The sequence below is a fragment of the Lissotriton vulgaris genome, chromosome 4_1, assembly GCF_964263255.1.
Source record: "Lissotriton vulgaris chromosome 4_1, aLisVul1.2, whole genome shotgun sequence".
Lineage (NCBI taxonomy): Eukaryota > Metazoa > Chordata > Amphibia > Caudata > Salamandridae > Lissotriton > Lissotriton vulgaris.
Window position 1 is genome coordinate 426171979 of NC_141691.1, and position 13483 is coordinate 426185461.

Sequence of the window (13483 nt, forward strand, 5' to 3'; positions counted from 1 at the left end):
TGAAACTTTTCAGTAAATGGAGCCGAATGTCTTTTTAAACTTTCGTGCGTTACCGGATGTACACACTTTGGTATTTTTTTTAGAAATATAAAACGTTTCATACTTTAACAATTGTGTGCTTAAATCCAGCTCAGAAGATATACAAAATCATGATGGTAGTTGGTTCAACCCGGACCGTTTATTAGAGATAGATCGTCCAACTCCACCGGAAGACACCCCTAATAAAAAGGACATATATATAAAATGCGGACTAGCCGCTGTATCGTGCTAGCAAACTATAACATATAAATCGTTAGAAAAAACAAAAGGAATCGAGCAAAATCAGTAGGCCACTGATGAGATCTTTTTTTGACCTCGCTAAAATAGAAAAATTAGGAACAACCCCTCATGAGAAATATGAAACTAGTGAGAGAAACCGAGCTCGACGCCATGATGGCTGCAAGACAGCTCGGCTCCGCCGCCCACCCCACCCAAAATAACGACAAATATTATAAAGATACACAACACACCAGCAAAGTAACAGGGTAAAACGTTTTATTAAATAACTATTTACATGGCAGCCTACTGCAACATGAAAACAACACTTTCAATTGGTTCTTAATAGTTTCAATTCTGGAATTTACACGCAGCACTCCACCCACTTCCCTCACTATCTTTTCTACTCTCAAGAGACAACAACGTCCTACATCTTTCGGAAGACTTTGGTGAAATGGCTACCGTATCTCATTCATCTTCAGAATCTGACCAAAATGATCGACTACCTTTAATAAGAAAAAATAAATCTTTCATCTGGCAATTTTTCACTTATCCTGAAGATCAAAAGAAAGTGAATGCACCAAAAGTAACCTGCACGATATGTGACTTGGTTCTCTCAAGAAGAAATCCAGCAAAAAAATATTCCTTTTCCATACATACCATGGTGCGGCATGTCAAACAAGTGCACCCTCTGCAATTTGCAGAGGCAATGACAAGAGCCCTGGCCACGCTATTACCATTAGAGGTGGCCAGCACATCTTCTGATCGACGACCTGTATCTCCATGGAGTGCAGAGATGGACTTCAGATATTTAACTATATATGGTCTATAACCTATGGTTTTTTCAGTGATTTTCTTTGGTTTTTTAATAGCAAATATCAAAAGCTTTTTTGTGGAAAATGACTAAAATTAGGTATACATAAGCGGCGTTCATTTATGTTCACCACAGCCATTTTTAAAAGTAAAGTGAAAGTCGCGAAACAGTGGCCACGCCATCTAGTCCCTTTTAGGCCCCATCATGCACGTAAGTAACAGCCATTTTCTGTGTCATTGCCTCTCTGCCCACTGCCAATAGCCTATGATTGTTCGAAATTGGTTCTCTTTGGGTCATTCTCTGTTCACAAATAAGCATAAAGTCGCAATACTCTATTTAGTTTTTGCAGATAGTGAAGGATAGGTAGTGCACACTTTTGTCCCCTTTGTAACCCGTCATGCCTATCTCTGCCCCGTTTGTTGGTAGTTGGTTCAACCCGGACCGTTTATTAGAGGTAGATCGTCCGACTCCACCGGAGGACCCCCCTAATAAAAAGGACATATATATAAAATGCGGACTATCCGCTGTATCGTGCTAGCAAACTATAACATATAAATCGTTAGAAAAAACATGAAACTAGAGAGAGGAACCGAGCTCGATGCCATGATGGCTGCAAGACAGCTCGGCTCCGCCACCCACCCCGCCCAAAATAACGACAAACACTATGCAAATATTATAAATATATACAATACACCAGCAAAGTAACAGGATAAAACGTTTTATTAAATAACTATTTACATGGCAGCCTACTGCAACATGAAAACAACACTTCTAATTGCTTCTTAGTAGTTTCAATTCTGAAATTGAACACCCAGTACATCCAGAGGTCATGTCCGACAAGTTGTGTGGGGGGATGCCTTGCTAATGCCGCCACCCCCACCACCTTCTGTAGGAAGGACTCTAGATATCCTTGGTCCCTGAGAAGCTTCGATGTCCCTGCCTTGCACAAATGTCATAAGTTCTGGATGTTGAGAGCCATACTTCAGGGTCCGACAAGTTGTGTGGGGGGATGCCTTGCTAATGCCACCACCCCCACCACCTTCTGTAGGAAGGACTCTGGATATACTTGGTCCCTGAGAGGCTTCGATGTCCCTGCCTTGCACAAATGTCATAAGTTCTGAATGTTGAGTGCCATACTTCAGGGTCCAAGAAACGCGGACTCAGAGGGGGCGCTTGGCTCCTGCCCCCTCCCCAAGTCTTGTTCCCCTGGTATGGCCTGAGATCGCCCCCGACATAGGCGGCCGGCTCCCGGGGTCAGGCGGAACTTCTTGCCTTTTGATACCTCTTCCATTCTGGACCTTGTCCCACAATCCGTTTGACCTGAAGACACGTCCTGCGGTGCCCTGGTCCGACCATCACATTTACAACGTCTCACCCGCCATCTGGCTGAATTGCACCCACTCTTCCGATACAGCGACAGGCGGCTGCCACGGAGCTCAGGAAATGGCGGTCAGCTCCACAGACTTGGGCCTGGCCTGCAAGGATGGCTCTGGGCAACCCTGGAACTCGGACGCTTGACTGCTAGGGCATGAGCCCCATTCCCAAAAGCGTCCCCTCAGCCTTGAAGATTCTACAAGAGTCAGCGAGGCCCCCGACTCCTGCAGACTTCCGGTGGGGAGCGACTGCCATGATTGCTCGCGGAATGGCCACGACGTAGCCACGGGGTGCTCTCATGCTGACGCCAGCTTCAGTCTGAAACATCCAGAAACACTGTAGACTACCAATTCGATCAGTTCCGGTGGAGCCCCAACGACGTATCGCGTTCTTGCGTAATCCGTCATATGACGCGCCGCGTTAGCGCACCCGGAAGTGCTCCGGTGCGCGAGGCGCGAAGCGCAGCTTCCCGGAAGCAATGCGGAGCGCGTAACGTAAGCATTTACATTTCAGTTGGTTCTCCCTCACAATATTTTCAATGTCACATAAAAGTCACCCATCACCCACTGCCATCTCTGGCTGTTTCCATGGTAACACCTCATTCTGCACCTGGCTGAAGGCACAGGTCAAAAGTTCATATCTCAACGTTCTACAGAAAGTAACAACACTGTTTTCCCTCCAGAAACACCTGCCAATCCACAGCTCTGTTACATGTCTTTTTTTTTCACACCCAATAGTACTTTTCGTTTAACATAAACATTAACATGCAACGTACTGTTCAATCTCCACTTCTTACAATCAACCAATCATTTTTATTTTTTAAACCACACCCAGCCTCTTCCTTTTTCTTTATTTAGAATTTCAACTTCTAACCACCATTCCACTTCCAGAACCGATCGGAGGACGACTACAAATCCCTTGAAAATGAAGGTCTGGCTAATAGGACACAGTTATATTCACTGGAGTGAAAAATATGCAGTAAGCAGACGAATTTGCAAACTCAGCTTACCAAATGTACACATAACATGGATTTCCAAAAGTGGATTGAAATGTCACCAATTGATTCCATTGGTGAAAACTTTTATGCATCTCCCAGAACCAGACCTTATAATTGTGCACTGTGGTGGGAACGATCTAGGCACAATCACTGGGGTAGGTATGGAAATGCTTCTAAAAGACACCTTTCGACAATTGATGACACTTTTTCCTCGATCTGCCTTGGTATATTCCAATATATGCCAAAGACAGAAATGGAATTGGTCCAATCACCATTGTGCACAATTTGAGAAAGCAAGGAGACATGTAAATAAATCTGTTTCTGCGTTCCCCAGAGATTATAGCATGGGTTCTATTTACCACAACAACTTGCGATACCACATGCAAGACGTCTATAGTAGAGACGGTGTTCATTTCACGAATGAGGGAAACAGAATCTTCCTCTGCAACATCAGGCTCTGCATCGGTACTTACTTATAAATGCAGAAAACACTCAATTAACACAATGGCTCTTTTCAGAGCCACCTTATATCTAAGCACTCAAACTTCTGATTTATCTCCATTTTCACACTCTTGTAAAAAGGTGTGCGCGACCGAGTGCGCGCACCACGCAACTTTAAAAAAAATATATATATATATATTTTCGCCTTTAAGGGCCTTACTGCACACCCTGAGAAAACCTACGCAGCAAAACAATCACTACCTTCTCCCCTTTCCATGTTCCAACGCTTTGAAATCAACAATATATTTACTCGCAATGACAAAATGGCGGTCAACACTTCCTGATTTCCTTCGAATCGAACGTTAACAGACGTCACGCAGCAAATATCCGCTCGCGCGCGTAGCCGTTTGGGTGCGCGCACGTGTGCGCGCGTATAGATATATAATTGACTTTAACTTTAATTTCCTCAGCAACTACTGAACGGATTTACACCATTCCAAAAAAAGCATAATCTGCGAGCCGGACTGTACAGTTTTGCCAAATTTCTTATAAATCCATTCACCCGTTCGACCTGTAGCCGAGTCTAAAGGTCCTATGGAAAATAACATGGAGAAAACACGTTTTGGGACCCCCCTTTTATCTCAGCCCCCACTTGACCAATCCCCCCCAAACTTTTAGGGAAGGAGCGCAGCGGACCGAGCCATCTTCTTTGAGAAATTCTCTAAGATTCTTCAACCAGGGCCAAAGTTATTCCAAATAGAATGTTGAGTATTTCCTATGTAAACTAGGTCCTAACTATAACTACCTACTGGCGACCGCCAGTAGGTAATATATATATGCTTCTCCCCCAGCTATGCCTGTTTAGTGGTTGGCTGGTGGGAGGAGCAGACACTAAGGAAAGATCTGTCGTCAAAATATGGTAACAACATTACAATTTGGTTACGTTTTATAGACGACGTCTTTGTGTTGTGGAAAGGAGATGATGAAAGTGTAAAAACCTTTTTGCATGACATTAATGTAAACGAGATGAACTTAAACTTCACCTCAAATGTCAGTGTTAAAGAGGTCGAATTTCTAGATACCAAGGTCTATGTAGAAAATGGGGAACTAAAAACAACATTACATAGAAAAATAACAGCCGGTAACTCGACGTTGCATGCCTCTAGTGCTCACCCCAAACACCTAATTGACAGTATTCCCTATGGTGAGCTTCTTAGAATAAAACGCATATGTAGTGATGAGGGACAACAAACAATATGCATACGAGAGGCAGTGGAAAGATTCCGCAAAAGAGGTTACACGGCAAAAACTCTACAAAGGGCTTTGGATAAAGCCCATAGTAGACCCAGGGAATCATTATTACCAACATCTGAAGGAAAAAATTTGGAGGAAAGCAAGGACACCCCCAATACACCTAGGCTGATTCTTACCTACAATAACCAGCATCGCCAAATTCGATCAATAATTAATCGAAATTGGGCGATAGTGCAGACAGACGCATTCATAACATCTGAACTGCCTCCCAAGCCCACATTAACTTTTCAAAGAGGCATTTCAATGAGAAACAGAATAGCTAAGAGCGTCCCGGATCTCAACACTAAGAAGAAGAGCACTCACTGGTTACCAGAAAAACAAGGTTTTTTCAAGTGCTCATCCTGTCGGGCATGTAAATTTGGTGTAACCACCAAAAAATATACCACTCCATTCAGCCCGAGGGAATTTAATATTCAGGGATGTCATGACTGCAAAACTGAGTATGCAGTGTACATTCTGACGTGTACTTGTGGGCTCCGCTATGTGGGCAGTACCAAGCAGCAAGTACACGTCAGAATCTTACAACATCTACGTGCTATCGTAAACAACGATAGCACGTATCCTGTCGCACGACATTTCAAGGCAGTCCATCAAAATAACCTGGCGGATTTGAAATATTTTGTCATCGGAGCGGTGACTGAAAATCCACGCGGTGGCAACAGAGAAAAGCGCCTTAGACAGCTGGAATCGAAATTCATAATTGAACTAGATAGTAGACAGCCAAACGGTCTGAATAACACGGAGGACCTCCACCATTTCCTCTGAAAAAGTCAAACATTGATTTAGGGTGTCCCCGATGGGGGTTTTCTCTAACCTTTGTATCCTGTGTTTAAACATTGATTATTATAATGTGACCCCAGTGTCTTCTCCATTTTTATCTTAATTGTGATTTTAGTCTTTCACGTTATAAGTATAAATTATTTTTATCTTATAAATTTTAAAAAAAAGTATTTCAAAAAAACCCAATTAAATATAAAAAATCTCTTCTTTATACCAAAAGACACGAATATTTGGGTATAGAGAAAATATCACTTCACGCACTTTATTTGAAGACATATTTACATGCTGCTATAAACGGACTTTCGGGATCCAACTTGTAATCCTGCACATAATATTAGCGGTACAGTGTCCCAATGCATAAATGAGCTTAGGTCTGCATAAATTTGGAATTCAGTCCGTTAGATCTATATAACTAATTGTGGGAATACCTATGGTTTTAGAGGATGTTTCTAATTTTAAACTGTATATAATATATAAATTTATCAAATGTATATTTTTATAATGTGAGATATATATTTTTGTATGTTATGGTATTTTCATGAAAAACAAATTGAAAATATATACATATGTGACCTAATGTACTCAGCTTATTTGCACAGGGACCTATTTGCATTTGGCATTGTACCTCTTTACCAATGAACTGGCATTTATGCAGTTATAAAGTATTTTGTTCAACGGACAAATTATACTATGATTTTGGTATGAAGTTGGTAGTATTGACACTACGATACCCAGCATGCATCTGCATGTAGTATTTCTTCTATTTTTGCACTGGGAATGGGTGAAAGCATCACTTCTAAAAAGTATAAAAATGAAAAGCGGACTATTTGTTTGTCGATTGAGAAAGAATACAGAGGTATTCGAAACGCGTCTGACAAATTTGGAATGAAATAAAGACCTGCTAATACCACGGAAAACTGGAGTCTGTATCCGTTTCTTTGGCTGTGTTCCGGCTGGGCGCTGCAAAGTGATTCGGAGGTGTTGGATATATATATATATATATATATATATATATATATATATATATATATATATATATAACATTTCTATGGCAAAACGAAACCCCTCATTTTGTTTCTTTGCAAATTAAATGTTTTAAGTGTTAACACTTTATTCCAATCAAGATGACTTCAGGTGTGCCATACTTTTGTCATAAGTAAGACTGTTAGCGATCTAGTTGTTCTTTAGAACACTCTGGGACATTCTGTCACTGGGCTATAGTTGGGCGACATCTGGCTGATATTTGGGCTACATTTGTTTTTTTTTGTCTCTGGTGGCCATCTTTGGGCTACATTGGGCTACATTGGGCTACATTTGGGCTCTAACATATATATAGCCCAATGTAGCCCAATATATATTTGTAACGCCAAAGTTATTCAACATAGAATTTTCAGAAATCCCTATTCAAAAAAAATCCTAACTATATATACCTACTGGCGACCGCCAGTAGGTAATATATATATATATATATATATATATTACCTACTGGCGGTCGCCAGTAGGTATATATAGTTAGGAATTGTTTCCTATAGGATTTCTGAAAATTCTATGTCGATTAACTTTGGCGTTTGTGGACGGAATTGGCTGAAATTTTCAGGTAAATGGCACATTTTGTTTCTGAGCAGCCCCTTAAAATTTGGGGGGTTTCGTCAAGGGGGGGCCGAGAAAAAAGGGGGGTCCCAAAACGTGTTTTTCCCATTCATTTTTCCATAGGGCGGTTGGAATCACTTTTAGCTCGAACGGCTGAATGGATTTACACGAAACTTGGCAGAATTGTAGATATGGTTTGCCCGACGTGTCTTTGCTATGTCTCAATATATGTGCTCCAGTGGGTTTTGAGAAATTAACGTTTTAAAAAACAGATATATCTGTAACAGCGCTCCGGTTAGCGCTCCGGTTCGCGTACCTGACGCGTAACGGAACTTCGCGAAGCTGATTGGCTCTCCGTTGTCTGTCAACATTCTAAACAGTCCGGGCCGGCCGCCATCTTGTCTCTCGGTAGGATCGAGAGACAAGAGGTGGAAAAAAGGAAGGGGGAATTTAATGAAAGGGGTCAAGGTAGACCCCTCCTGACCCCCTAGGATTGATGAGGGGGATATTAAAGTGCCCCGCAGGGCAAAAAAAAATAAATTATAATTTGCGATTTTTCGCCGTAGAGGCGCGTCCCGGTACGCGAACCGGGTAGCTTACCGGTAGCGTAACAGGAGTTCGCCATTTTTGTTTCAGTCGAATTTAATCACAAGATGGCGGAAAAACAATGTGGGGAAATGAGTATAAGGGGGCACGGGAGATGTATCCTGACCCCCTAGGTTTTCTGAGGGTGGCTGAGGAGGCTCATATATGTCGAAAAAAAAAACATTTTTTGAATTTTTCGCGCGGTTAGCTGCCGGTACGCGAACTGGGTAGCGAACCGGGAAGCGAACATAAGTGAAAATTAGTGAAAAAAGGTACATTCGAAATTTAAAAAGAGTAATTATAGTTAAGGTAACTCTGAAAAGAGCTTTTGAGTTCTGTGTAAGTTCTAGGTACTTATAAAGTAGGTACCAATACACAGTCTTAAATTTTGTATGAAAATTCTGTTGCCCTCATCTGAGAAGTGCACACCATCTCCTCTGTAGATATCTTGCATGTAATAACGCAAGTTATTGTTGTAGATGGCACCCATTCCATGGTATCTCATAAAAGCTGAAACAGACTTATTTACATGCTTCCTCGCTTTCTCAATTTGTGGAGAAATTTGATTGGACCACCTCCATTTCTGTCTTTGGCATATATTGGAATATACCAAGGCAGTTTGAGGGAAAAGTGCCATTAATTGCTCAAAAGGTGTCCTTTAACCCCTTCCACACTCATGACGAGCTGGGCTCGTCATGGTGTAGCCTCCTCGTACACTGATGACGAGCCCAGCTCGTCATAAAACAATGAATATAGCAATTTCCCAGCACAGGAGGGGAATTGCCTTAGCAGCCATGGAGTTAAGAGCATTTCCAGACCTACCCCAGTCAAAGTGCCCAAATCATTTCCTCCACAGTGCACTATTATGAGGTCAGGGTTTGGCAAATGTAAAAAGTTTTTCACCAATGGTATCAATTGGTGACATCTCAATCCTCTTTGGCCAATCCATTTGATTTCCACATTTTGTAAATTGAGGTTGTGTAAATTTCTGTTTTCAGCAAACCTGTGAGCCCAGTGAATGTAACTATGTCCAACAATCCAGACAGAAAACATGGCAAGAGGAGGTTCTGCTGCAGTCAGGTGAAGTGTGGGAATGAAATGGCAGTTGAAACAGTAGGAGTTTGTAAAGAAAAAAAAATGTGGAGTTTGTGTGCTAATGATTCAGTAGCAGTTATTGGTGGATTTCCATTGCTGAAAACAGAAAGTTAGGGTGCATGGATGTGTTCTTTGAAACATGTAATTTGAATGGTTAAGAGAACATGATTTTAAGAAACATTGCAGTGGATTAGCAGGTGTACTGGAGTCCAGAGTTCATTTGAAACATTGTTGTGTGAACTTGTAAACATGAGAGGTCTGGCAGGAGGTAGTTGCTATGGAAAAAGGCCAGAAAGGGCAGAGGGGGAAGGGTGTTGATTTGAAAAAAGTGAGGGAAGAGTTTTGATTGGGTGACATGAGAGATATGTGTGATGAATATCAGCATTTCAGTGCCTTTGTTGGTTCCAGCCTCTGGAGTGCATACCTTTTGTTCTGCTAAAGAAAAATTGGTGTGCTTCTGAGACTGTTTTGAAATTCAAAAAGCATTTGCTAAGGTAAGAAAAAAATCATTTAATTTAGATAGAGAGTAGTACAGTATATTGAGAAAATAAGGAAGTTAGCTGTACATTTAAAATGTTGTTTTGTGTCAAGTGTTTTCATTATTTTTTTTAAAAATTATTTTGCTTCTTTGACAAATTATAATTATAGATAATGTGAAGTATTAGTACTGACAGGGTGTGCTTGTACATAGGAGGTGTGCTGTGTTTTCAAATTATGACCAGAAAATCGTTTTTTAAGAAAAAGACATGCTTTTTACATTTATGAGAACGATAACATGGGGTGTGCTTTTTTAAATAAATATTTCACTTTCCAACATGAATATGGGAGAATTATTTGCTTGTTTCTTGGTTTAAAAACTCGTTTCTTGAAGTCATTTAGGTTTCACAATATGTTTTGCAAGAGTTACATAGTCAACATGGGGGCATATTTACAAGGCTTATGAGACACATTCACGTCATTTTCTCCATTTTAAAAGTGACTTTAAAGGTGGTGCAAGGTTCTTGTAAATACACCCTCATGAGTGCTTTGCAAATTTAAGTCATTTTCCCCTGGTGCATGTGCCTTGTAAATACACCTCTATGTGTGCTAGACAATTTTAAGGTACTTCTCCCAGGAATCTGGGAGACTAATTTCCTTACATGATGTGTTTGAAAATCGTGCTAAGGTGAGAAAAGATTCCTTTAATTTAGAAGGAGATTAGTATGGTTATTGGATAAAATAAGGAAGCCAGCTAGGGTGTGCTTGTACATAGGAGCTGTGCTGTGTTTTGAAATTATGACCAGAAAATCGTTTTTTTTAAAAAGAAATACTTTTCACATTTATGAGAAGGACAACAAGGGGTTTGCTTTTTTAAATAAATATTTTATTTCTCAACATGAATATGTGAGAATAATTTGCTTGTTTGATGGTTTAAAAAGTCGTTTCTTGAAGTCATTTAGGTTTCACAATATGTACTGGTAGAGTTTCATAGTCACTATGATAATTATGATATACATTTAGGATTGTTTAGGGGGAATGGATATGCTAAGGCTTCTGTAATAGTCATTGGAGGAGAATTATGTACATTGTACTGCTGCATACAGTCCTCACCTTCTGCGTACTCATGGATATGCTAGACTATATCTGCTCAATGAGATACCTAAGCTGAGGAAACACAGGTGATGTGATTGTGAAATGAGCAAAAATATTTGCACGTTTTTCAATTACATCACCTGTGTTTCCTAGCATTACTAATCACATTGTGCTGATGAGGTTTAGGCCTGTCCAGGGAGACAGAGGAGGTCTGGTCTTTGTTGAAGTGTGCAGTGGGCATGACTCACTTCATCTGTTGGCCTGCACATGTATTATGTCTTCTGTACTCTTCAATAAGCCAAAATTTAATCTGCAACGCTGAGTAGGCCTCACCTCAAACAAACTTTTGTGACTGCCAGACCTGCCTTTTTACTCCTAGATATTTCTTGGTTTTACCATGGCAGACAGACAGTCCAGCATACTTCTGCATAGGCCACACCTTATGGTGGTGCAAGGGCCTTGTAAATACGCCCTCATGTGTGCTTGGTAATTTTAAGTCACTTCCCCTGATGCAAGGGTCTTGCAAATACACCCTCTTGTGTGCTTGGCCATTTCAAGTCCCTTCTTTCTGGTGCAAGGGCCTTGTAAATACGTATTCATGTGTGCTTGGCAATTTTAACTCACTTCCCCCTGGTGCATGGGTGTGGTAAATACGCCCTCATGTCTGCTTGGAAATTTTAAGTCACTTCTCCCTGGTGCATGGGTGTGGTAAATACACCGTCATGTAAGTCACTTTCTGCTGGAGCAAGGGCCTTTAAAATACGCCCTCATGTGTGCTTGGCAATTTTAACTCACTTCCTCCTGGTGCATGGGTGTGGTAAATATGCCCTCATGTCTGCTTGGTAATTTTAAGTCGTTTCCCCCTGGTGCAAGGGTGCACCTTTTTCAATTACATCACCTGTGTTTCCTCATATTACTAATCACATTGTGCTGATGAGGTTTAGGCCTGTCCAGGGAGACAGAGGAGGTCTGGTCTTTGTTGAAGTGTGCACTGGACATGACTCACTTCATCTGTTGGCCTGCACATATATTATGTCTTCTGTACTCTTCAATAAGCCAAAATTTCATCTGCAACGCTGAGTAGGCCTCACCTTAAACAAACCTTTGTGACTGCCAGACCTGCCTTTTTGCTCCTAGTTATTTCTTGGTTTTACCATGGCAGACAGACAATCCAGCATACTTCTGCATAGGCCACACCTTATGGTGGTGCAAGGGCCTTGTAAATACGCCCTCATGTGTGCTTGGTAATTGTAAGTCACTTCCCCCTGATGCAAGTGTCTTGTAAATACATCTTCATGTGTGCTTGACCATTTCAAGTCACTTCTTTCTGGTGCAAGGGCCTTGTAAATACGACCCTATGTGTTCTTGGAATTTTAACTTATTTCCCCTATGGTGCAAGTGCCTTGTAAATGTACCCCCTTTGTCTATTTTGTTAAATCACTGTAGATGGAATTGACATCTAGTGTGTTAATTGTTTGCCTTCTGTTATTGGTTTACTGTTTGGTAATAGTGGTTAATATCAATTTTTAAAATATTTTTCCACAGATTTAACTGAAGATCTTTAGAAAACTTTAAAAATGCCCTCAAGGCAGCGAAAACTAAAAGAAGCAAAGCGACTTACACTCCATCTTTGTAAAGATTTGGAACAGTCCTATAATATGAAATTGAATCAAGTTGCCAAAAAAGCTCCGGGTAAGAAAATAAAATCATTTTTAAAAGCAATTTTCAGACCAAAAAATACAAGTATTGAACATGTTTTAGTGCATAAGAAAAGAGACAATTTAAAGGAAAAGGAAAGGCTCGTAAAAAATGTTTCTGCTACAGCAGGAGATAAGTCTGTGCATGGCATTAGAAGGGATATTCAATTCAGGGACATTCGGAGGCGAATGTTCCGCAACAGGATAATTGTCAATTTGTTAAAAAATTTTAAGAAAGGCCAACAGAAAGTAACATTTTATAAGAAAAAGAAAAATGTAGAGAAAATTATTGATCAGGCTTTCGAAATTAAGCGAAAGTTATTTATTTTGGTAATCATTAGAATTAGGAAACTAAACAAGGTAATTTCTGATTTCAAATCAAATAGTAGATGGAAGAGAGAAGTTAATCGTACTAATTTTTGTGAAGTATTCTCAGGAGAATGGATGCATAGTTCAAGTTGTGAGGCATTTTTTAATGAGGATAGTTACTTTCAAGACAATAATTTGGTGCATGCAGTTGACACCAGTGGTCGAGCATATGAGGTAAAAGATGGTTGTCCGGTTGAAAAAGAAAAACTTGTGTCTGCAGATGCAAAAGAGGTGTTAGGTGATGAGATTTTAGGAAGACGTCCTAAGGGACCAGTCTACACCTGGAAATGTAGTAGCATTTGTAGTGTGCAACAGGATTCCATCAATTTGTTTTGTGATTTTGTACGTACATTTAATAAGAAAAGTTTAAAACAGAAAATGAAGTTGTTGCAAGAATTAGATCCTTGCAGAGTGAGAGAAGTAACAGGTTTGCATGGGCATTCCCTGGCTTGTCTTTCCAGAAGAGTATGCCAGAGTGTTTTTCATCATTTCAGGATGCTAGCACTGCATCATAATAAAGTGAGGAAATTAGTGAGAATGTTGTATTATGCTAAGAGTCCAGCAATTATGCTTAAACAATTGAGCAGTGCTCTTTTGCAT